Raw genomic sequence first — 22,999 nt, forward strand, 5'->3', positions numbered from 1 at the left:
TTAGGCTGCCATAAGAACACCACAGACTGGGTGGTTTAAACAACAGAAATTTATTTTCTGATCGTTCTGGAGCCTGGAAATCCAAGGTCAGGGTGCCAGTGTGGTCATATTCTGGTGAGATTTACAGATGGCCTTCTCTCTGTGTCCTCATATGGTGAACAGCAGGAGCAAGCCCTCTGGTGTCTCTTCTTGTAAGGGAACTAATCCCCTATGAGGCCCCACCTTCATGACCTCATCTAAACCCCATTATTTTCCAAAGGTCCCATGTTCAAATACCATCACATTAGGAGTTAGGGATTCAAAATACAAAATTTGGGGAGCACAGTCCCATACATAGCAGGAGGTATATCTTAAATAAATTAATAGAAATGGGATTGCTGATAGCAAAATATAAATACGTCTGTAATTTGTTATATATTTGGACTGTTGATCCACTTGGAATTTATCCTGATGTGTGGTGCTAGATATGGACCCAGTTTTTAAAGTCTTCTTCCAAATGGTTAGCCAGTTGTCCCCAAACCATTTATTATAATAGCCTTGTTTACCTCACTGATCTGAGATTCTGACTTTATTACACATTAGATTCACGGTATATATTGGGATCTATTTCTGCTTTTATTGTTTCATTGACTTGTTTATCTGTTCATACTCCAGTTCCATATCATTTTAGTTATACTTTAGACTGTTTTAATGTCTGATAGCTATTATCTCTTGTTTTTTGAATTTTTCTGCCTGTCCTTGCTTGTTTCCTGAATTTTGTCATTTTCTGAATTTTCCTGACTATTCTTGCATATGTTTCCTCATATGAATTTTCTTTTGTTTAGCTATGATGGAAAACATATATAAAAGTATAGTTGTATAACTATGATGGTCAAACATATATAAAAGTATGAATCATTGAATTTCTGTTACCCAACTTAAGTGATTATGAGTATTTCGCTATTTTGTGTTTTAGCTATTCCTCCTTTCCTCCTTATTTTTTTGGAGTATTTTACAACTATCTCACGTATCATTTCCTTCTTAAGTTTTTTAGCCTGTGTCTCTAAGAGATGAAGATTTAAAAAAATTAAAAAAGAAAAATTTAAAAAATTAAGAAATTTTGCCAGATGGGTCATTATCCCAATCTAGCAAAATTAATATTAATATGAATTAGTAATTAATAGTCATAATCCAGTATTATCCACATCTAGTTTAGTTTTCCCTGATTTTTTTCTCAGGGGTCTTGGTTTGTTCAAATCAGGATCCACACAAAGTCTTCACTTTGCATTTGATTGATATGCCCTCTAAATCTTTAATTTGTAACAGCCTCCTTCCCAACTTCTGTGTTGAGTTTTCTTCACTTTTTCTTGTTCTGCATGTTTTTTACTATGATTTCTGTGATGTTTGTTTTCCCTTTTGCTCCTTGTATAAATGTCTCAGTCTTGCTTTCTTAAATAAATTTGTATTATTCTTTACTTTTGTGAGTTCTGTCACTTCCTGTTTCATATTCTTTTGCTATTTGGCTATCACTCACTCTGGTTTGGGCCATCCAGTCCTCTGTTCTTTTGGTACTGTCATTGTGTTCTTAAGTGTTTTAGCTTAGTTTAGTTTTTAGCATGCTGTTTTCATCTACTTTGCGGCACTATTTCTTTGGTGAGCTTTCATTATCTACTGGAAAGATATACTGCTTGTTTTCAGTTTTTTCCTTATGTTTTTTTTGTATTGAGAGATGAGTTGCCTTTTCAGTTACTTATGTTTGAATGAGATTGATTTTGCTGGAGGTTCCTGTGCGGGGAAATGGGCAGGGTTAGCTTTACAAGCATCATTGTGTTAAGGGCTCCCTCCTAAGGTCCACTTCTCTGGCTCTTAAAGCCTACCCTGGGTTAGGAAGAATCCCACTACCTCTGTACTTGTGCTTCCCTGAATTCCTCACAGCCTTTGCATTTCAAGTTGATGCATCTACTTTTAGGGTTTATATTTTGCTGGCATTTTCTGAGTGCTTATGCCCTATCTTCTCCCTCCCTACTTTTCTGTTCTCTCTTTCTGCTTCCCCTAGCAACCCTGTCTTTTTAGTTAATCTGTGTACTTTTTTTTTCAGCAGCTGTCTTGGGATGAGGCCCCTCAGCATCACATTGTTTTCTGTGGTCCCCTGGTGGCATGATAGGGGCCAGTTGGCTTTGCGTTTACCGTCACCTGGCAAGGTGTTCTCATCCTGTTTTGTTGTTTTCAGATTTGCTGAAAGTAGTTTTAACTTAGGGTGGCACCCTTAGCACTTCCCTGTCTTCCCCCTCTGGGTATAGCGCATCTACGGTTCTGGTACCAGTGTTTGCTGTTTGTGGGAGGGATCAACCACATTTACAAATCAAATTTGATTTACAAATTTAAAAAGTGATTTAAATTTGTGCAATTTCCCATTTCCTAGTTTACACTGAAGGGTAGCTTTTGTTTTCTTTTGGTTATCTTTCTCTAAGCATGATACCAGCTTTGGAGGTTAAGATTTTTATCATGTTAAGGAAGTATAATTTCTATTTTACTAAGATTTTAAAAAATCAAGAATATTGAATTTTATAAAATATTTTTTCAACATCTATGGAGAAATTTGATTTTTAACTTATTATTTTGGAGAATTATATAAGTAGATTTTCTAGTATTAAACCATTTTTGTATTCTTGTAATTTTGGTGTTTTAGACTTGCCTTATCTCTTCATCTGTTCATTTTATACATGTAGTTGCTTTCTGTATGCCTGAGAATATAATATATTCTCTATTTGTGGAGTCTAGTGTTCTCTATGTCTGGTAAACCAAACTCATTAATTGTGTTGCTCAAATCTTCTATAATCTTACATACACTTTTTTAAAATCTGGTCCAGCCATTGCTGAGACAGATATGTTAAAATCTTCCACTTTGATTATGGGTAAATGTATCAATTTCTCATTATAATTGTTTATATGGATACTATTACGTGCAAAATATAAGAAATTTAATATCTTTCTGGCAAATTGGCAAATATTAAAAGATTATGTGTTATATTTATCCCTAATAATGCTTTTGGCCTTATTGTCTTTTATATGGTGTCACTATACCTAATACCACTTAAATTTGTATGTGGCTTATGTTCATTTTTTATAAGGCCAAACTTAAAAAAAATTTCTTACTGATGTTGACGTGTTGTTCACTTCCTGTGTTGTTGGATAATTTTTTTCAGATCCACCGTTTCACTGAGAGTTAGGCCCTTTGCGGTTCCTGCCTTCATGTGAAGGAGTAGAAGAGGTGCATCTCAATTCTCTGTGTTGTGTGGTTTCAAGACCCTTGTTTCAGGTCTCCATGAGGGCCTTTAATAAGTTTTAATTGCTAATTCTTTGGATATAGAAGTAACCCAACAGCCAGACATGGCACAGTGATTCATGCCTGTAATCCCAGCACTTTGGGAAGCTGAGTTGAGCAGATCACTTAAGATCAGGAGTTGGAGACTGCCCTGGCCAATATGATGAAACCCGATGTCTACCAAAACATACAAAAATTAGCTTGGCGTGGGAATGCACGCCTGTAATTCCAGCTTCTTGGAAGGCTGAAGTGGGAGAATTGCTTGAACCTGGGAGGTGGAGGTCACAGTGAGCCGAGATCGCGCCACTGTGCCCCAGCCTGGGTGTCACAGAGTGAGACTCTGTCTAAAAAAAAGAAAGAAAAAAAGAAAGAACCCAACAGCCAGCTTTCTTCAATGTCAGTTTATACTGATTGGCTCATGGATTTCTTTTATTATCTTGATAATTTTCTTGTGTGTTTATAGAAATAGCTGTTATATATTATCCTTCAGTTTTTGGGTATTTTGTGATTGGAGAGTTTCCAGGTAATCTGTCAGCCACGTTGCTGGAAATGCAAGTCTTCAAATTAAAGATTTTTTTGTTGAAAGCAATGCTTAAATACTTGGTGGGGAAAGGGAAAGAAAATCATCTCCCTCTTTTTTTGTTGTTGTTGACATTTTTCTTTTTAGCATGCAGCAGAACTGATTAAAACAGTGGCGTCTCCCTATGATGAATATGTTAACGTGAAGGATTTTTCTGACAAAATCAATTGTGCAGTTACTGCAGCAAAGAAGGATAATGACTTCATTTATTATGATCGAGTTCCAGACCTTAAAGATCTAGATCCTATTGGCAAAGCCACACTTGTGAAATCTACCCCAGTCAATGTACCCATCAGTCAGAAATTTACTGGTGTATCAGTTATTCAGACACACTTTAATCTCATTTTTCTCTAGTTTACTCTGTTTTTCCTAGCTAAAAATCACATAATTGCTGTTGTATGCTTTGAATATAATTTGTATTCATGTTGTTTAAAATGAATATGAGAATAAATATTGTATTGTGTCAGTGCAATGTTAAGATGGAAAGTAAACAAAAATAAAGCATATGTAAAGTATACAATAGTTAGAAGACTTGAAACTGTGTGTTTGATTAAGACTGTAGCACTTGCCATTATGTTAACATTTGTTATTTAAGATGCTGCCATTAAAAATAAAGAAATATGGCCGGTTGTGGTGGCTCACACCTGTAATCCTAGCACTTTGGGAGGCTGAGATTGGTAGATTGCTTGAGCTCAGGAGTTAGAGACCAGCCTGTGCAACTGGCGAAACCCTGTCTCTACCAAAAAAAAAAAAAAAAAAAAAAATTAACTGGGCATGGTGGTGCATGCCTGTGGCTTTAGCTACTCTGGAGGCTGAGGTGGGAGGCTCCCTTGAGCCCAGGAGGTGGAGGTTGCAGTGAGCTGAGACCGTGCCACCATTCTCCAGCCTGGGTGACAGAGTGAGATCTTTTCTCAAAAATAAACAAACAAATAAATAAATAAATAAATAAAAATAAATATAAAAACAAACCACAAGAATATTTCCTTTTTTTTCTTTTTTTCTTTTTTTTTTTTTTTTTGAGACGGAGTCTCACTCTTGTTGCCCAGGCTGGAGTGCAATGGCACTATCTCGCTCACTGCAACCTCCGCCTCCCGGGTTCAAGTGATTCTCCTGCCTCAGTCTCCCAAGTAGCTGGGACTACAGGCGCCCGCCACCACGCCCAGCTAATTTTGTATTTTTAGTACAGACGGGGTTTCTCCATGTTGGTCAGGCTGGCCTGGAACTCCTGACCTCAGGTGATCCACCTGCCTCGGCCTCCCAAAGTGCTGGGATTACAGGCATGAGCCACCGTGCCCGGCCTATTTCTTTAAACATGTAAACTTCTGGAGTGATATTTGTATGAGATAAATAAATGTTATTATATTGTAGATGTATACAACAGATGGTAGCCTCTAGCTGAGATCCCAAGGAGAATATTCTGTTACTGGGAAAGGGTGATTATATGTTTATTTAGCAAACACAAAGTGTTTACCATGTGCCAGGCACTCTTTAAGCACTTTACAAATATTAGCTCATTAGTTTTCACAAGTGCCCTGAGATGGGTACTGTTATTATCCCTATTTGATGAGGATACTGATGCACAGAGTGGTTAGGTAATTTCCTCAAGGTCACCTAGCTAGGAAGTGTTGGAGCCAGAAATGGAATACTGCTGCCGTGACCCACTCAGTCAATTTTTTTTTTTTTTTTTTTGAGACCGAGTCTTGCTCTGTTGCCCAGGCTGCGGTGCAGTGGCGCAATCTCAGCTCACTGCAACCTCCGCCTCTTGAGTTCAGACGATTCTCCTGCCTCAGCCTCCCTAGTAGCTGGGACTACAGGCTCCTACCATTACACCGGCTAATTTTTGTATTTTTAGTAGAGATGGGGTTTCGCCAAGTTGGCCAGACTGGTCTTGAACTCCTGATCTCAGGTGAGCTGGCTGCCTCGGCCTCCCAAAGTGCTGGGATTACAGGCCTTAGCCACTGCTCCCGGCCCCTCATTCAGTTTAATCAACAAATGAACAGTGTCACTGGAGATCCCTCAAACTCAGTGATGAACACATCTGAAAAAGTTAAAGAAAATTAAGTTCAAAGAAGAAACTTTTCATTGTCACCATTGTCCATGAATGTAGTGATCTAAAAATTCTCTTTATTATTGTGCTTTAAATAGTGATTTAGTTTTGATCTTTAAATGTCAATAGACTATTGATATTTTGATCTTTAAATATCAAATATGTATAGACTGTGAATTTTGGAAAGAACATATGAACAGTCACTTTTACAGTTCGGATTTTTGTCTTAAAATTTTGTTGTAATTTCTCTTCCTAATTTTAGATCTGTTTGAGAAGATGGTTCCTGTGTCAGTGCAGCAGTCTTTGGCTGCCTATAATCAGAGGAAAGCCAATTTGGTTAACAGATCAATTGCTCAGATGAGAGAAGCTACCACTTTGGCAAATGGGTAGGTAGAGCTTAATTTTAGAGCCTAAAGTTTTCCGTTTGGTTGTTCTTTAGTTTATGAACATTTTAGTTTCTGAGCTTAGAGCTAAATGTCAAGAGTATATAAAATAGAAAATGTAGACACACACAACAATTTTTGGTGGACACTATTTATGAAGCTCTAGCAAATATAGTTGGAAGAAATTATAGAAACAAGGTGAGGATATTTGACTAAAAATTTGTATTTTAAGAGATATTTATTTGGGGGAAATGAGAAGTAGAAATGAACTCAGATACATGGTACGTTTAGTGTTCTGAACCAATTTTTGTTTCTGATGGATTGAATACTAAGAAAAGAATTCATTGGTTTAAAACATTTTTAGGTATATTTTGCACACACAAAATACACCTATTCTAAGTACACAGTTCAATTATTATTATGTGTATATATGTGTGTATGTGTGTGTATATATATGTATATATTTTTTGTTTGTTTTGTTTTTTGGGACAGGGTCTTATTGTCACCAGGCTGGAGTGCAGTGGTGTAAACATTAAACATGGCTCACTGCAGTCTCAACCTTCTGGGCTCAGGTGATCCTCCTGCCTCAGCCTCCTGTGTAGCTGAGGCCACAGGTGCAAGCCACCACATCTGGCTAATTTTTTGATTATTTTATAGAGACGAGATTTCACTTTGTCGCCCAGGCTGGTCTTGAACTCCTGGGCTCCTGGTCTTGAACTCCTGGGCTCAAGTGATCCTCCTGCCTTGACCTCCCAAAGTGCTGGGATTACAGGCATGAGCCACCATGCCTGGCCATTTAGTTAGTTTTGATAAATGTATGCACCCATGTAACTGGTACTGTGATTAAGATAGAGAACATTACTGTTACCCTAGAAAAACTCTCTCATGCCCCTTTCCCAGTCCTCCTTCTCCTGGCCCCTGGCCACTATTGATCTGCTCCCTGTCTTAAGTTTAGTTTTACTTTTTAGACAACTTAAAATACGTGTAATCATTCTAGTATATACTTAGAATGTGTTTTGCTTTTTTTCACTTAGCTACTGTTCCTGAGATTCATCTATATTATGTGTATCAGTTTGAGTCTTTTCTATGGCTGAGCAGTATTCCATTTTATGGTTATAGAGCAGTTTGTTAACTCTTTCACCTGTTAATGGACATTTCAGTTTCTATGAACATTCATGTATAAATCTTCATGTGGACATATTTTAGTTCTCTTGGGTAAATACTTAGGAGTGGAATTGTTAGGTTGTGTGGTTAGCATATTTAATTTTATATGAAATTGCCAGGTTGTTTTCCAAAGTGGTTGTTCCATTTTATATCCTATATGCACTGTTTGAGAAATACAGTTGTTCTGCATCCTCACCAATACTTGGTACTGTCAGTCTTTTTAGTTTTAGCTACTTTAGTGTGTGTGTAGCAGAATCTCACTGTGATTTAATTTGCATTCTCCTAATTACTAATGATACTGAACAGCTTTTCATGTGCTTACTAGCCATTCATATCTTTTCTGTAAAGTGTCTATTGAAATCTTTTTCTCAGTTTTTAAAACTGAGTTTTTCTTAATATTTAAAGAGTTCTTTACATATTTTGGAGGCAAGTCCTTTGTCAGATACATATAATTGAGAATGTAGTTGACCCTGAACAACATAGGGGTTATGGGTGCTGACCCCCCTGCACAGTCAAATCTGCATATGACTTCTGAGTCCCCAAAACTTAACTACTAATAGCCTGCTGTTGACCAGAAGCCTTACCGATAACATAAACAGTCAACTCATATTTTGTATATGTATTATATAGTATATTCTTATAATAAATAAGCTAGAGAAAAAATGCTATTAAGAAAATCATAAGGAAGAGAAAATATGTTTACTATGATTAAATGGAAGTGGATCATCATAAAGGTCTTCGTCCTTGTCTATTTCATGTTTGAGCAGGCTGAGGAAGAGGAGGAAGGAGGGTTGGTCTTGCTGTCTTGGAGCTGGCAGAGGTGAAAGAGGTGAAAGTCCACATATACATGGACTCACGTAGTTCAAATCTGTGCTGTTCAAGGGCCAGCTGTATTTCTCTCGTAGTTGGCTTGCGTTTTCATGTTTTTAGTTTTGATTAATGCATGGATTTTACCATCATTTTTCTTTAAAAAGAAAGGAATGTAAGTTTACTCTAGCATATGATAAACAGGCAGTCTGAGATTTTACAGAGCTTATTTTCTGAGGAGTTCATTGTATTACATCATTTCATTTGCCTTTTTGTCTTTACATAATAGGTAGGGATATGTACCTCCCTTCCCCATCATGTAAACGAAGTAACTGAGGAATTGTTATTGTGCTACAAAACCGAGAACAGATGAAGATTCTGTAATGAATACTTAGATCATCTATTTTCTGTTGACATTCTGCCTAGATGATGTGAAATTATAACTATTGATTCTGTTGAAAGAGAGCAAAAAAGAAAAAAATAACTTTTGTGTATTGTTTCTGACTTGTTAGAGATGCTGTAACAATCAAAAGTGTAAAAGACTGCTTTTTTAGGATAGAATTTTTGACTTTTAATTACTTAGACTGAAAGAAGTTTGAACTGTAAGCCAACGATACCTAATATGTTTTAATGCGGTCATAGTTTTTCTTATTTTTTGGCTTTTTTTTTTTTTCCGAGACGGAGTCTCACTCTGTCGCCCAGGCTGGAGTGCAGTGGTGAGATCTCAGCTCACTGCAACATTCGCCTCCTGGCTTCAGGTGATTCTTGTGCCTCAGCCTCCCAAGTAACTGGGATTATAGGTGCTCACCACTACCCCTGACTAATTTTTGTATTTTTAGTAGAGATGGGGTTTCACCGTGTTGGCCAGGCTGGTCTCGAATTCCTGACCTCAGGTGATCCACCCGCCTTGGCCTCCCAAAGTGCTGGGATTACAGGTGTGAGCCGCTGCATCAGCCTATTTTTTGGCTTTTAATTCTGAATTGTGAACTTAATTTTTTGATGATTTTGGTTTAATTTTATCAATCACTGATTTTTTTGTTTTTCTGTTAATCTTTGCTTTGTTTTTCATTGATAGGGCTTATCCAGTTTTTCTGGGTGCTAACTTCATTGCTGTTGATTTGGTTATAGAAGATTAAATTAAATAAAGTAAATATTGATGAGGAGTTAAATTGTTTTAGACTTCAATATAACATAGTATCTCATTTTTTCAGGGTGCTAGCTTCCCTTAATCTTCCAGCAGCAATTGAAGATGTGTCTGGAGACACTGTACCTCAGTCTATATTGACTAAATCCAGATCTGTGATTGAACAGGGAGGCATCCAGACTGTTGATCAGTTGATTAAAGAACTGCCTGAATTACTGCAATGAAACAGAGAAATCCTAGATGAGGTATGTTTTATAAGATTTGCTTTTCAAGTATAAACACTGTGATCCCTTGATGTCCAGCAGGGATTAGGACTGGAGACTTCCTCATGCTAGTGCTCACAGTGCAGTTAGTATTTATCACTTTGGTGAATTTACTGTGTCCCAGAGCCTTCTCTTTAGCATAAGAGAAATTCTGGTTGAGTGAGAATGGGTTTCATTCTTATCTTAAGGGTAAGTAAGTACACATTAATGAAACTCAAATGAGCACTGTGTAAAACTAGTATACTATGAGAAATCAACTATCATACAAACTGTTCAGTCTTTGTAATTATTGATTTATTTTATACATAGCGTGTAGCAAGATTTTTCTTTTTAATTTAATTTGTCTTAACCTGGAAGGTTAAACCCTTTAATTTATCCCTAATTTCTTAAAACATATTAAATATATTTATTTTATATTATTTATCTTATAACTCCAATGTCTGTAGTTTTTGTGGGTTTGATTCTATGATTTGTAATTTTTGCTGATTCTTGCTTATGGTGGCTTGTTTTCTCTTGTGTTCAGTTTTTTTGTTACTGTTTTTTAAAACTTTAAAAAATAGTTTCAGATTTATAGAGACTTTGCAAATTTAGTGTAGAAAGTTCCTGTATATTTTTCACCTAACTTCCCTGAAAGTTAAAATCTTATGCGGTCATGGCACATTTGTTAAAACTAGGAAATTGACATTGGTACAGTATTATTACTCAGATTTTACCAGTTATTCCACCAGTGTTCCTCCTTCTGTTCCAAGATCCAGTACAGAATACTGAATTGAATTTAGTGTTCAGTGAGTTTTGATTGTGCCTTCATATTTCCTGTAATTTATTTGTGGGAATTCATTGAGATCTGGGTTTAAGGTGAATTCTAGAAAGAATTTGTGTTTGCTTCTGCCATAAAAAGGCATTATGTACCTGGCACCTCCTCAAACTTAAGAGGTTTTTCCTTTCTTTTATAATCTTTTAATTATAGTAGTAATTTATCTTAGGACTTTGTGTCACACAGATAGTGTGGTTTCTAGTCCCAAGTTCAGGCTTTTGATCAGGAATCTCACATAATACTTCTTTTTTTTTTTCTTTTTTCTTTAGAGCCAAGGTCCAGACAGGCATGTTTTCTTCTGAAGGGCATTTTTCTGTTTTAAAAATTCATCCACTGATAATCACCTATTTGGAAGTATACCAGTTTGAGGGTGGAGAGTGCTTTTGATCTGACCTCTCACCTTTTATTGTCCCTACCTATGTTTCTTGTTGACTTTTCGTGTTCTAAATTCACAATCCAAGTCAATGATGAATTACACAGCTGGTGAACTATGGATGGTGGGCCAATGCTGGCTTGTGGCCTACTTTTGTGTGGTTCGCTAGTTAAGGATAATTTTTATCTTTTTTAGAGCATTGTCAAAAAAGAAGAATTCTGTGTGCCATAGACTGTGGCCCACAAAACCTAATATATTTACTCTGTGGTGTTTGACAGAAGTTTGCTATTCTTTGTCCTAAGCTATCAGGGATTGTCACATATTGTTGGTGCTAGCACTGTGTCTACTGGTAGATTAGTATTTCCTTGTGTTTCTGGCCCCCTACTGTCCTGTCATCTTATCTATGCGTTAAAAGGCATTTAAAAATATATTAAATATAATTTTCTGTTTGTTATATTGGAATGAAAGTCTAAATCTTTTATTTTTTAATGTAATTGATCAGTTTTCCCCTTTGTTTTGTTTATGGCTATTTATTTATTTTAATCTTAAAACTTTCTTTAAATTGATATATGGATGTAAGTAGTCTCTTATTTATTCTTCCTTTTTTTTTTTTTTTTACTGAGAAAGGTGATAGCTAATTCAGCCTTAAATTTATAAGACTTTTTGTTAAATGCATTATAAGTTAGATGTCTGCAAGAAAAAGTCGATTTATATTCTAACCTAGTATTCCCATCTCACCAAATTCTCACTTATATTGTGTGTGAACATTTATTAAATGCATTAAATGTTTTATACCAGAAATGACATTTCAGGGTTCTTTTTGCTTCCTTTTAAAGTCATTAAGGTTGTTGGATGAAGAAGAAGCAAACGATAATGATTTAAGAGCAAAATTTAAGGAACGCTGGCAAAGGACACCATCCAATGAACTGTATAAGCCTTTAAGAGCAGGTAAAAATGTGTATAAATGACCTTCACTTGAATAAATTCCCAATTTGGACCCACATTTTTGCTTGATTAAATTAGGCTCAGTTGTAAATTCGTTTTTACCGAAACTGTTTTTCCTCAGTTTTAGTATAAAGATTAAAAAAGTTCACAAAAGTAATCTGCCAATTGTCAGAAGTACAGATTCTTAAGAAGGGTATAAAGTGAAAAGTTAAAATGGTCCTCCAACTTTCATTTTCTGTTCCAGGCTCTGTGCATATTTTATTTTATTTATTTATTTTTTTTTTTGAGACAAGTTCTCGCTCTGTCACTCAGGCTGTAGTGCAGTGGCAGGATCACAGCTCACTGCAGCCCCAACCTCCAGGGCTTAGGCAATCCTTCTACCTCAGCCTCCTGAGTAGCTGACACTGTAGACATGTGCTACCACACCCGGCTAATTTTTGTATTTTTTGCAGAGACGAGGTTTTACCATGTTGCCCTGGCTTGTCTTGAACTCCTGGGCTCAAGTGATCCACCTGCCTCCGCTTCCCAAAGTGATGAGATTACAGGCTTGAATCACCATGCCTGGTCCCTGCACATATTTTAGAAACATAAATGAGAGCATATTACATTTATGGCTTTGTAATTTTTTTTTCATTTAGTAGTGAATCCTGGGTGGTAAAAAAAAATGAGCTTTAAGTTATTTTAAGGCCAAATTTATGCTTCTTAAGACTTTGATGATGAAGATTTCGTGCTTGCTGAGATAAATGCTGTCGTCATGGTGGCTGGAGATTAGTTTTATTTATCTTCGTAAAAAGTTTGTATATTATTGAGATTTTTCTAAAAATTTTTTTTTTAAGTCACATTGTTCTTTTAAGAGAGGAATACTTTTAAAATAAATGGACCAATTTTTGGAGAGAATGATTTCTTCCTACATTCATGAGTTGTAGGAAAAGATTAATATTAATTAGCTTTTATTTGGCAGATAGTAACCACCAAATGTATTTTAAGGTATAGCTATGCTTTTCATTTTATAAGTAATTTTGTCATCTTTCCAAAAACGAGAACGCAAAGACTATTAGGAGCTGTTTTTATTATTAAATGAATTGGGGTCTAAAGAAGCAGAAGATAAGTAAAGTTGGAGACCAGAACTCAACATATAACTAGCCCATAAACGTTGCTGTTAGAATCACTTCTGTGCTCTGCAAACTTTTATTTTCTCCCAGAGGGAACCAACTTTAGAACAGTTTTAGATAAAGCTGTGCAAGCCGATGGACAAGTGAAAGAATGTTACCCGTCTCATCGTGACCCCATCATGCTTTTGTGTAAGCCAGAGCCTGAGCTGAATGCTGCCATCCCTTCTGCTAATCCAGCAAAGACCATGCAGGGCAGTGAGGTGAGAAGGGCACTTTCATGTGGGTTGTCATCTGCTTAAGAAAACCACATTCAAGCCATTTTATATAATGAACTGCCAATTTCTTATTGTTGTCTTTAAAAAAATGCAGAAGTAAATTGGGGTTGTTACATTTAAAGTAGTATATAGACTGTGTAATAGGTAATTATACTAGTATTACCTATCCTGTAATAGTAACTTCCATTTATTGAATGCCCTTTTTTGAACTAAATTTTAGATACTTCATAGGTCAATAGCATTTAATTTGGTTTTATAAAAGAGAGAAGCTTGGAAGTATAGAAATTTCCTGAAATGAAAGGACTAGGTATGGCCAGATACACAAATTCTTTATTTCTTCCATTATTCTATACTCCCTTCCACCTTCTTTCCCCGGGACTACCTTTGACAGGAAGATTGACAAGGCGTGCATGTTAATAAATGGATAGCTCCATCATGGTGTTTCTACTGAGGACAGGAAAGAGAAAATTGAATAGTAGGGCATCTGATTTGGAAAGTCCTAAAAGAAGAGAAAGTGCAAGTATAATTTAATGGCCTATCACGGGGAGGTAGGGTAAGTTAGTAGGAAAAGATAGAGGTCCCAAATCTCTGCACAGGAAAACAAGCCAAAGGGCAAGAAATACTGCTGAAAACTTCTTGAAAAAAGTGAATTTCCTGGGATAGGAAGTTCTGAAAAGTATGAGTTTTGTTCCTTATTTGTCTTTCCATAGAAGCATTTTATATATTTCATATATTTATTCCAAGACCTACTGGATATCTGCTCTGTGTAAGGCACTATGGTAGGTACATTGGAAAATTAACATACAAATTATACACAGGCTTTACCCTCAATTTATGATCCTTTGTGGAATATTAGTCATGTACAAGGATGACTGTGATATAGGGAAGAAGTTTAAAAATGTCGCAGGGAAAGTATAGGAAGTATGCTATAAGGATTTAGATGAAGTACTTAAATTTCAGTAATTTGGAGTAGTTCTTTTCAGAGGCTTCTTAAGAGATTGGCACATTATGAGAACAGACTGGATAGGCAGAAAAAGTAAACGTGTAGGATCGGGGAAGGGCTGAGTAGCAGCTGTGTCTAGAGAGTTATCCGAGGTACAGAGGATCTGCAAACACAGCTTTTGCTCCTGATTTCTCTTGACAGAAGCTTTATAGACATGTTGAGAATGGCTGGAATCTGTTTGTTTATTTATTTATTCACCAAGTGTTTGAAGGCCTACTATTCCAGAACAGTGCTGACCACCTTGGTCCCTAACATAAAGGGATAAAAAACTGCTCTGGGTTGCCTTTAGTGTAGGGTAAATGCACAGGTACTGGGCACCTCTCAAAGGGAAGAGAAGGCTACGTAGTTGAATGTGCATTGAACCTGAATCTAACGGGGGAACCCAATGGAACAAGGAATGTGAGTTGTTGCTTTGAGGACATAGCGGAGGAAAGGGAGGTGGTCAGAAGATTAACTTGTGAAGAACAAAGAACCCGAAGAAGAAACTGCAGACCCTTGGCACAGCCATACATTCTGGTACCTTTTTTATTTTAGAAAAAGATCTCTGTTTAGTACTCTCTTTGTATTCTTTTTGGTGTCTTGTACATGACTCAGAATTATGTGGCTTTCATCCTTTGATTCTTCTCCTTTCAGTAGAAAAGCAAAAATGGTTTGTGCTGAGCAAAATCTGCAATAGTATGCACTGATTTGTTGATATTTTATTCAGTTGTATCAGTTTTATTAATCCTTACTTGTGTTACACAGGAGAAAGGAACTTTTATAGTCAATATGAAGTAATTTTATGGAAGCTAGATTTTCTTGACGGGGTAACCACAAAAATTTCAGTACTCTCTATATATTCGTTTGTCATGTGCCTTAATCAAATAAAGCAAGCATCAGGTTTATCAAAGCTATTTCAGATGGTTGTCATAATAGTTGGTGACACATCTTAGCCAGAATTTTTATGATAAAAACTCAGTTTTTTGATTGCTGATTAGCGTGATGCAATGTACATGTTTTATTAAAAAGTCCAAGTTTGATGGTAGGGCTGTTTTTTCTTTTATTGTGAAGAAGCCTACTGTCTAGTTACTTATTTTCAGTCTCTTTGGGCATCTGGTTTTAGATATTGAGATCCTCTGAAAAATTTTGCAGACTAGTGGTAATTTGTATTTAAAGATTTTTGTATTAAATACCTAGGATCACTGCTTGTGATTGGTTGCCTATGATCTACTGTGGCCTGAAGTCTGGTCTATGGTTGGCTGGCCAAGCCTTGGCCCTAATGTATATGGGGCTGAGTCTAGCCAGAGGAAGGAACATCTATTTTTTTGCACAACGATGATGTTCAATTATACTCAAAGTGTTAAGTCTGCTGGGAGTAATGGAGGGGGTACCTTTAAAAAAAAAAAACCCTTTATCTCCTTAGAGGTAGAGCATAAAGAGAACTGTTTAAAACTGTGTGCCCTCCCAAAGGAGTGCCTTTTTTGGATTCACAGACTAGTGGAGGATCTGCAAACACAGCTTTTACTCCTGATTTCTCATGACAGAAAGTTTATACATATATTGAGAATGGCTGGAATCTGTTTGTTTATTTATTTACTCACCAAGTGTTTTTTGAAGGCCCACTATTCCAGAACTGTGCTGAGTACCTTGGTCCCTAACATAAAGAGACAGAAAACTCCTCTAGGTTGCCTTTAGTGTAGGGTAAATGTATCAAGTTTCTGCGTTCATTGCTGTAGACATAGTTGCTTATTTGCCTTTTCTGAAAATAAAATGACAAGGTTATAAAAGTAAAATAGAAGATTTCATTGAGGGCATTTCTTTCTTTCTTTCTTTCTTTTTTTTTTGAGACTGGGTCTCGCTCTGTCACCCAGGCTGGAGTGCAGTGGCGCAATCTTGGCTCACTGCAACCTCTGCCTTCTGGGTTCAAGCAATTCTCCTGCCTCAGCCTCCCGAGTAGCTGGGACTACAGGCATGCGCTACTATGCCCAGCTAATTTTTGTATTTTTAGTACAGACGGGGTTTCACCATGTTGGCCAGGATGGTCTCAATCTCTTGACCTCGTGATCCGCCTGCCTTGGCCTCCCAGAGGGCTGGGATTACAGGCGTGAGCCACCGTGCCTGGCCCATTGAGGGCATTTCTTATGTCTCATATTGTATTTGGTGCTGTTAAATGCCACAGAGGGTTTTAAATCTAAAACTGGGGTCAGGAACCTGTGGCTTGTGGGCTAAATCCTCTGCCTCTTCTCTTTGTATGGCCTGTGAGCTAAGAATGAGTTTTACCTTTAAAAAATGTAAAACTCTACTTTCTACTTCATTTTTTAAATGGCTGAAAAAAGTCAAAAGAATGTTTTAATATGTGGGCATTATATAAAATTCAGATTTCAATGTTAATACATTTTTGTTGAAACATAGCTGCACTCATTCATTTACACATTGTCTTTCACACTACAAAGCAGAGTTAAACAGTTGCAACAGAGACTGTGGCCTACTGAGGCAAAAATATTTTCTGTTTGGTCCTTTACCAAAAAAGTTTGTAAGTTCCTGATCTGAAAGACAAAGTATTGACAACCTAGGTGATGCCATTCCTGCCATTCTGTTTGACCTCATCTCCTGTTCTGCCTTTTGTTTACCATGCTTCAGCTAGAGTGGCCTTTTTCTCTTTCCTTTGATCCTGCCAAGCTTGTGCCTGCCATAGGACTTTTACATTTGTGTTTCCTTCTGTGCAGGGCTTTCTCCCCATTTCCGTGACTATCACTTCTTTTTCGTTAGTCTCAGATGTCACCTCTTCTCCATCTTTGTCATTGTCTACCCACATTATTCTATTTTTGTGTATTTGCTTAATCCTCCCCTTTGCATATTTATTTAATGCTCTGTGGTCCCCAGATGAAGGAAAAGACTGTTTTTGTTAGTAGTTGTGTCCATAGCATCTAGAATGGTACCCCAAACAAAAAGTATTTGTTTGAATGATCATCACTGGCAGCCTAACTTAATAAAGGGATACATTTAATTGCAGTTGAAAGATAGCTGGAGCTGTGTATAAGAAACAAATATGCTAGGATTCTAATTATTTATATACTTTGATAACATGTTAAACCTCAGATTTGAATTTATTAGAAAATTTAGGCAGTGGTTTTCTTATTATCTGGGTCATTCATTTGTGGAAGCAGTTTAATTCATTTTCTACTTCATTTACTCTGTTAAAATGAGGCCAGTGTCATATAATCTGAAATATGTTAAACTAGTGTACTGCATATGAATTTTTTTAAAAAGATGTTCATAATATAAGGGATCTCTATCTTTGTGTGGTAGTCCACAAGTTCGTTCATAGATTCGTTGTTTGAAATGGCATTTTTTCCCCAGAAAGTTAGAATTATTGCATTTTTGAATATCACAGGATTTGTTAACTATTTGGCCGTCTCTATCAGTCTGGTTAGAAAGCTTTTGTATCAGTCTGGTTGGATACCATGGAAGTTGCGGTTAGCTTTTCTTCCTAATCTAGGTAATATGATTGAATACTTACCCTTTGTTAGAAGTTATGTTGAGCACTTTATATAGATTATCTCAGTCTTCACAACAGTCCTGAAATAGGTACTATTATGCCCATTTTGCAGCTGCAAAAATGGAATTTTCTAAGTAGTAACCTGTACTTGATTGCGCAGTAACTAAGTCCATTATGGTCTCTAAGGGAGTATAGTCAGAGTTGAAGTGTTTTTTATTGTCTATGGAATTACGTTTTTTCTATGTAATTACGTTTCACTTTGATAGACCATTAGTTCATTTGTTTCCATATTCGAGTTTTGACTTAATCTTGTTTTTTGAGTGTGTAAAAAATGTTCATGATTCAAAAGGTACATGCAGAGTAAGCCTCATTCCTTTTCCTTCTACTTCTTTCCTGTATACTTCTTGTAAGTAACCATATCCGTTAGTTTCTGGTTTGTCCTTACTGATTTTCTTTTTGCAAGAACAACAACAAACAAAAAACCCAACCTCCCCCAAAATTATGTATACATATGTATACATATATACATATTATGTATGTGTATATTTATTTTCTGATTTTCCTTCTGTCTTACTCAAATTGCAGCATACTGTATGTCCTGGAAATAATAAATTGTCCTGGAAATTGTCCTGGAAATAAATTGTCCTGGAAATAAAAAATATGTCCTGGAAATAAAAAGTAAATTGCAGCATATTATATGTCCTGGAAGTCACTTGGAAGGAAACTTTTATTCACATCGTCTGATATCAAGTTCTACTAGGTCTTTAAACAGACTTTGTCATATCCACCCACGTATGATTCTTTCTCCTCTTCCTTCCTTTTAGAGTTTCTGTGGTTTGATGCTTTCTAGACTCTAGGAATCATATTTCTTTCTCTTTCCACAGCCTTCTCCCCTGTATCCTCTTCTTTCTCTCCCTCCCTTTCTCCTTCCCTTCCCCCTTCCTTCCTCTCTTCTCCCCCTCCCCCTTCTCTTCCTTTCCTTTCCTTCCATTTTAAAATTAGGATGTTTAGGAGATATGGATGTAAATGAGGCCAAAAAGGAAATTCACCTACATTTAGTAGAAACCTCGAGTCTCTGGTCTTCACAAAGGGATGTTACTTTGGATGTTCCTATCAAGGAGTTAACTAAGACTGTGGAAGAAAGAGTAGGATAGGAATTTTTAGAAACAGGCAGTTGGTAGGGGGATCATGGGAATTGGAATTGCTGCTGGTAATGAGAAAGACAGGGGTGGAGACAGGGCTCGTGATGTCCTCTTCTTCCTTTGTCTTTCCCCCGGTTTTCTTTCTATGAGCATCATTGGGGCAAGCAGAATAGGGAGATTGGGTTGATGTTCTTGGTGGTCCTAGCAAAGTATGAAGAGATGAGTGAAAGGGGCAGCTTGAAAGTGCTCATTAGGAGGCACTTGAACCCTATGAATGTAAAGGGGTATTTATGAATCAGGTGGGTATAAGTCAGAGAGTGTCTTGACTGAATACAAGAGATAAATCTCTTTTTTGTTTTTGTATTTTGTTTTGAGACAGGGTTTCTCTCTGTCACCCAGGCTGGAGTGCAGTGGCATGATCATGGCTCACTGCAACCTTGACCCCCTGGGCTGAAGCAATCCTCCTGCCTCAGCCTCTGGAGTAGCTGTGACTGCAGGTGCACATCATTGCACCCAACTAGTTTTTTTTTAAATGTAGAAATGGGGTCTCACTTTGTTGCCTAGGCTGGTCTCGAACTCCTAGTCTCAGGTGATCCTCCTAAAGTGCTGGGATTCCAGGCATGAACCTCTACATCTGACCTAAAACTCTTAATGATATGAAGAGAGGCACAAGAACCCTCTTTCCTTTTCCTCTCCCGGTATATAAAATAAATGTGGTATATACCTTTATATCTGTATCTTTATATTTGTATCTGTATCTCCATCTACCATGCTTGCTTCATAACTATCTCTATTTCTATCTTCACCTCTATTTCTCTATGTCTCTATCTCTCAGTCTCTCTAGGCAAAATAGGATATCTACTTACCTAGCAAAATCATACCTTCCCCTGCTTCACAGCCATGATTGGGAGGGAGTAGAGTGTAGACTGGCTAAGAGATTGGTTTTGGAACTAGTCAGACTTAGGTCTCAAATTTCACCTCTGCCCCTTAGTAGCTGTATAACCTTATCACTTAATGTTTCTGAGACTCGTTATCCCTATCTTTGGAATAGAGGTCATAAATATATATACCCCATGGGATATTGTAAGGAATACATAAAATTATATTTCTGAAGTGTTTAGCATGGTGCCTAACACATAAGAGTTCAGTAAATTGTAGCTGTTGGCTATTGTTATTAATGCTGCTTTCGTTTTAATATGAGTCAACTGAAGGTACAGTGTCTATATAAACCTGACATTCAATTTATATTTGGCTCTCTGAGAAATCATCTCTCTCTCAGCCTGAATGAAACTTTATATATTATTTCCTTCTTGAAATTGGCTTTTTTTTTTTTTCAGTTAAACTAAGGTGTCTTTTTTATTGCTTAGGTTGTAAATGTCTTAATCCTTATTGTCAAATCTTGATGAAGTAAAGAACGAAAGAGAGGGTCTGGAGAATGACTTGAAATCTGTGAATTTTGACATGACAAGCAAGTTTTTGACAGCCCTGGCTCAAGATGGTGTGATAAATGAAGAAGTTCTTTCTGTTACTGAACTAGATCGAGCCTATGGAGGTCTTACAACTAAAGTCCAAGAATCTCTAAAGAAACAGGAGGGACTTCTTAAAAATATTCAGGTGAAATTTATATATTTAATAAGATCTATGTTTTAAAAATTACAGAAAAGATGTCTGGACTAAACCTATATTCAATTAGGAAAATGACATTGGAGAATATCTATAGTTAAGAGTAAAACTTAATACATGTATATTTTGTAAAATTAAACTTGGCACATCAGTTTTATTTGTATCTATGAAACAAAGTCACTTTTTTTTTTTTTTTTTGAGATGGAGTCTCACTCTGTCGCCCAGGCTAGAGTGCAGTGGCGCCATCTTGGCTCACTGCAAGCTCCGCCTCCCAGGTTCACGCCATTCTCCCGCCTCAGCCTCCCGAGTAGCTGGGACTGCAGGCGCCTGCCACCACACCCGGCTAATTTTTTGTGTTTTTAGTAGAGATGGGATTTCACCGTGTTAGCCAGGAAGGTCTCCTGACCTCGTGATCCTCCCTCCTCAGCCTCCCAAAGTGCTGGGATTACAGACGTGAGCCACCACACCTGGCAGAAACAAAGTCATTTCTATGGCTAAAATGTTGCATATTACTTAGGAGTGCTTGATACTTCAGATATTTTTCATGATTCCAAGTTTTTAATAGCTTTGGGTTTTTTCCCATATGGGAGGAAAATCAAAATTAGTTGGAATTACTGATACCTTTAATTATATGGCTAACATACATACAGATTTCAGTCATTTTTTAAAAAAATAGTGCAAACTAATTATGTTGAGAAGTTTGAAGTTAGTTTTCATGTTTACAGATAGGTAGTTTGGACTAACAAAGACTTGAAAGTTTGCCCTTTTAATAGTTAATGTGCAAAATTAAACATGTATTTCTACTCCTAAACATTGTTTCTATATATGATATAAAATATTCCAAAAGGTAAAATAATTTTCATGTTATATTCTTTGCAAGTGTTATATACTAATCGAAATCTGTGATCATTATTGGTTGTTTTGACTCCTATTGGATTTTTGAAATTTTTACTTAAGAAAGATTTAAAGCATAATGAGGCTTCAAAAGAGTATACTAGGTATTTCTAGTAATTTTGCATATGTATTTAATTACATATGATTTTCATAATTGGAAAAGATCAATAAAAATGAGGCATATTAATTTTATAAATAAATGTAAATACATAAATCTTTCTTTTAACAAGGTCTCACATCAGGAATTTTCGAAAATGAAACAATCTAATAATGAAACTAACTTAAGAGAAGAAGTTTTGAAGAATTTAGCTACTACATATGACAACTTTGTTGAACTTGTAGCTGATTTGAAGGAAGGCACAAAGGTATGAAGTACATGCAAAAGGAACCATAGCTAGCAAGTACAGATGTGAACGTATAGTTTGGAAGTTAAATGGTATTTCCAGTTGAACCAAATTACTCTTTGCCTGGAATTTTAGCTTTAATGCCATTGCCTCTGCGAAGTTTGTTATAGGAGGGAGAAAGCTTAATGAAGGTGGCAACATTTCATGGGAACTTTGAAGAATGAATTGCATATTTCAACTGGCAGAAAAGGGGTATAAATATTCCAGGTAGCAGGAATTAGCAGAGATATCAATGACACCTTTTTAAGGGATAGGAAGTTGACTAATTTGATGAATTTTGAGGGGACAGAAGTAGTCAAAGTTGATTTGTGATGGAAAAGCTGGGGGGCATGACTTTTGTATTCTGTGTGGTGGTTTGCTGAGGACAGACTTGTGGCCTGCCCAAGTGTCAGAAGGCTTACTGAATATGTAAGTACTTTCTTGCCTTGTCCTTTAAAAAGTTTAGGGAATTCGCTTATATTTCTTTTTACCAATTTGTTTTTGAGGGAATAGTGATTTTTAAGTTTTTTCAGATGCATAATTCCTTTTGGTACTTAACTTCATAATAATCACTGAATAAAGTTACCTTGATATAAATACAGTAGGTAAAATGTAAAACTCTCTGAAGAGAGGGTGAAAATACTGCAAACCCTTCCAAATAGAGAGGATAGTAAAATGCCATTTTAATTTGGTTTAAAATGCTTTGTTTAAATAGGTAAGCTGAGAAAACCCTCCAGAGAGCCTTTAGAAATTCTTTTAAGGGCTTCTGAAGTATGCTTCCATTTCTTTCTTTTTATTATTATTATTATTATTATACTTTAAGTTTTAGGGTACATGTGCACAATGTGCAGGTTAGTTACATATGTATACATGTGTCATGTTGGTGTGCTGCACCCATTAACTCGTCATTTAGCATTAGGTATATATCCTAATGCTATCCCTCCCCCCTCCCCCCACCCCACCACAGTCCCCAGTGTGTGATGTTCCCCTTCCTGTGTCCATGTGTTCTCATTGTTCAATTCCCACCTATGAGTGAGAACATGTGGTGTTTGGTTTTTTGTCCTTGCAATAGTTTGCTGAGAATGGTTTCCAGCTTCATCCATGTCCCTACAAAGGACACAAACTCATCATTTTTTATGGCCGCATAGTATTCCATGGTGTATATGTGCCACATTTTCTTAATCCAGTCTATCATTGTTGGACATTTGGGTTGGTTCCAAGTCTTTGCTTTTGTGAATAGTGCCGCAATAAACATACGTGTACAT

At 36.6% G+C, this 22,999-nt stretch overlaps 1 pseudogene; it reads left to right on the forward strand.

The window, feature by feature from the left end:
* Nucleotides 1-1,776: 1,776 nt before the first annotated feature.
* LOC129045021 (programmed cell death 6-interacting protein-like) lies at nt 1,777-21,722 on the forward strand (annotated as a pseudogene).
* The last annotated feature ends 1,277 nt before the right edge of the window (nt 21,723-22,999 follow it).

Source organism: Pongo pygmaeus, chromosome 8 (assembly GCF_028885625.2).
Source record: "Pongo pygmaeus isolate AG05252 chromosome 8, NHGRI_mPonPyg2-v2.0_pri, whole genome shotgun sequence".
Taxonomy (NCBI): Eukaryota; Metazoa; Chordata; class Mammalia; order Primates; family Hominidae; genus Pongo; species Pongo pygmaeus.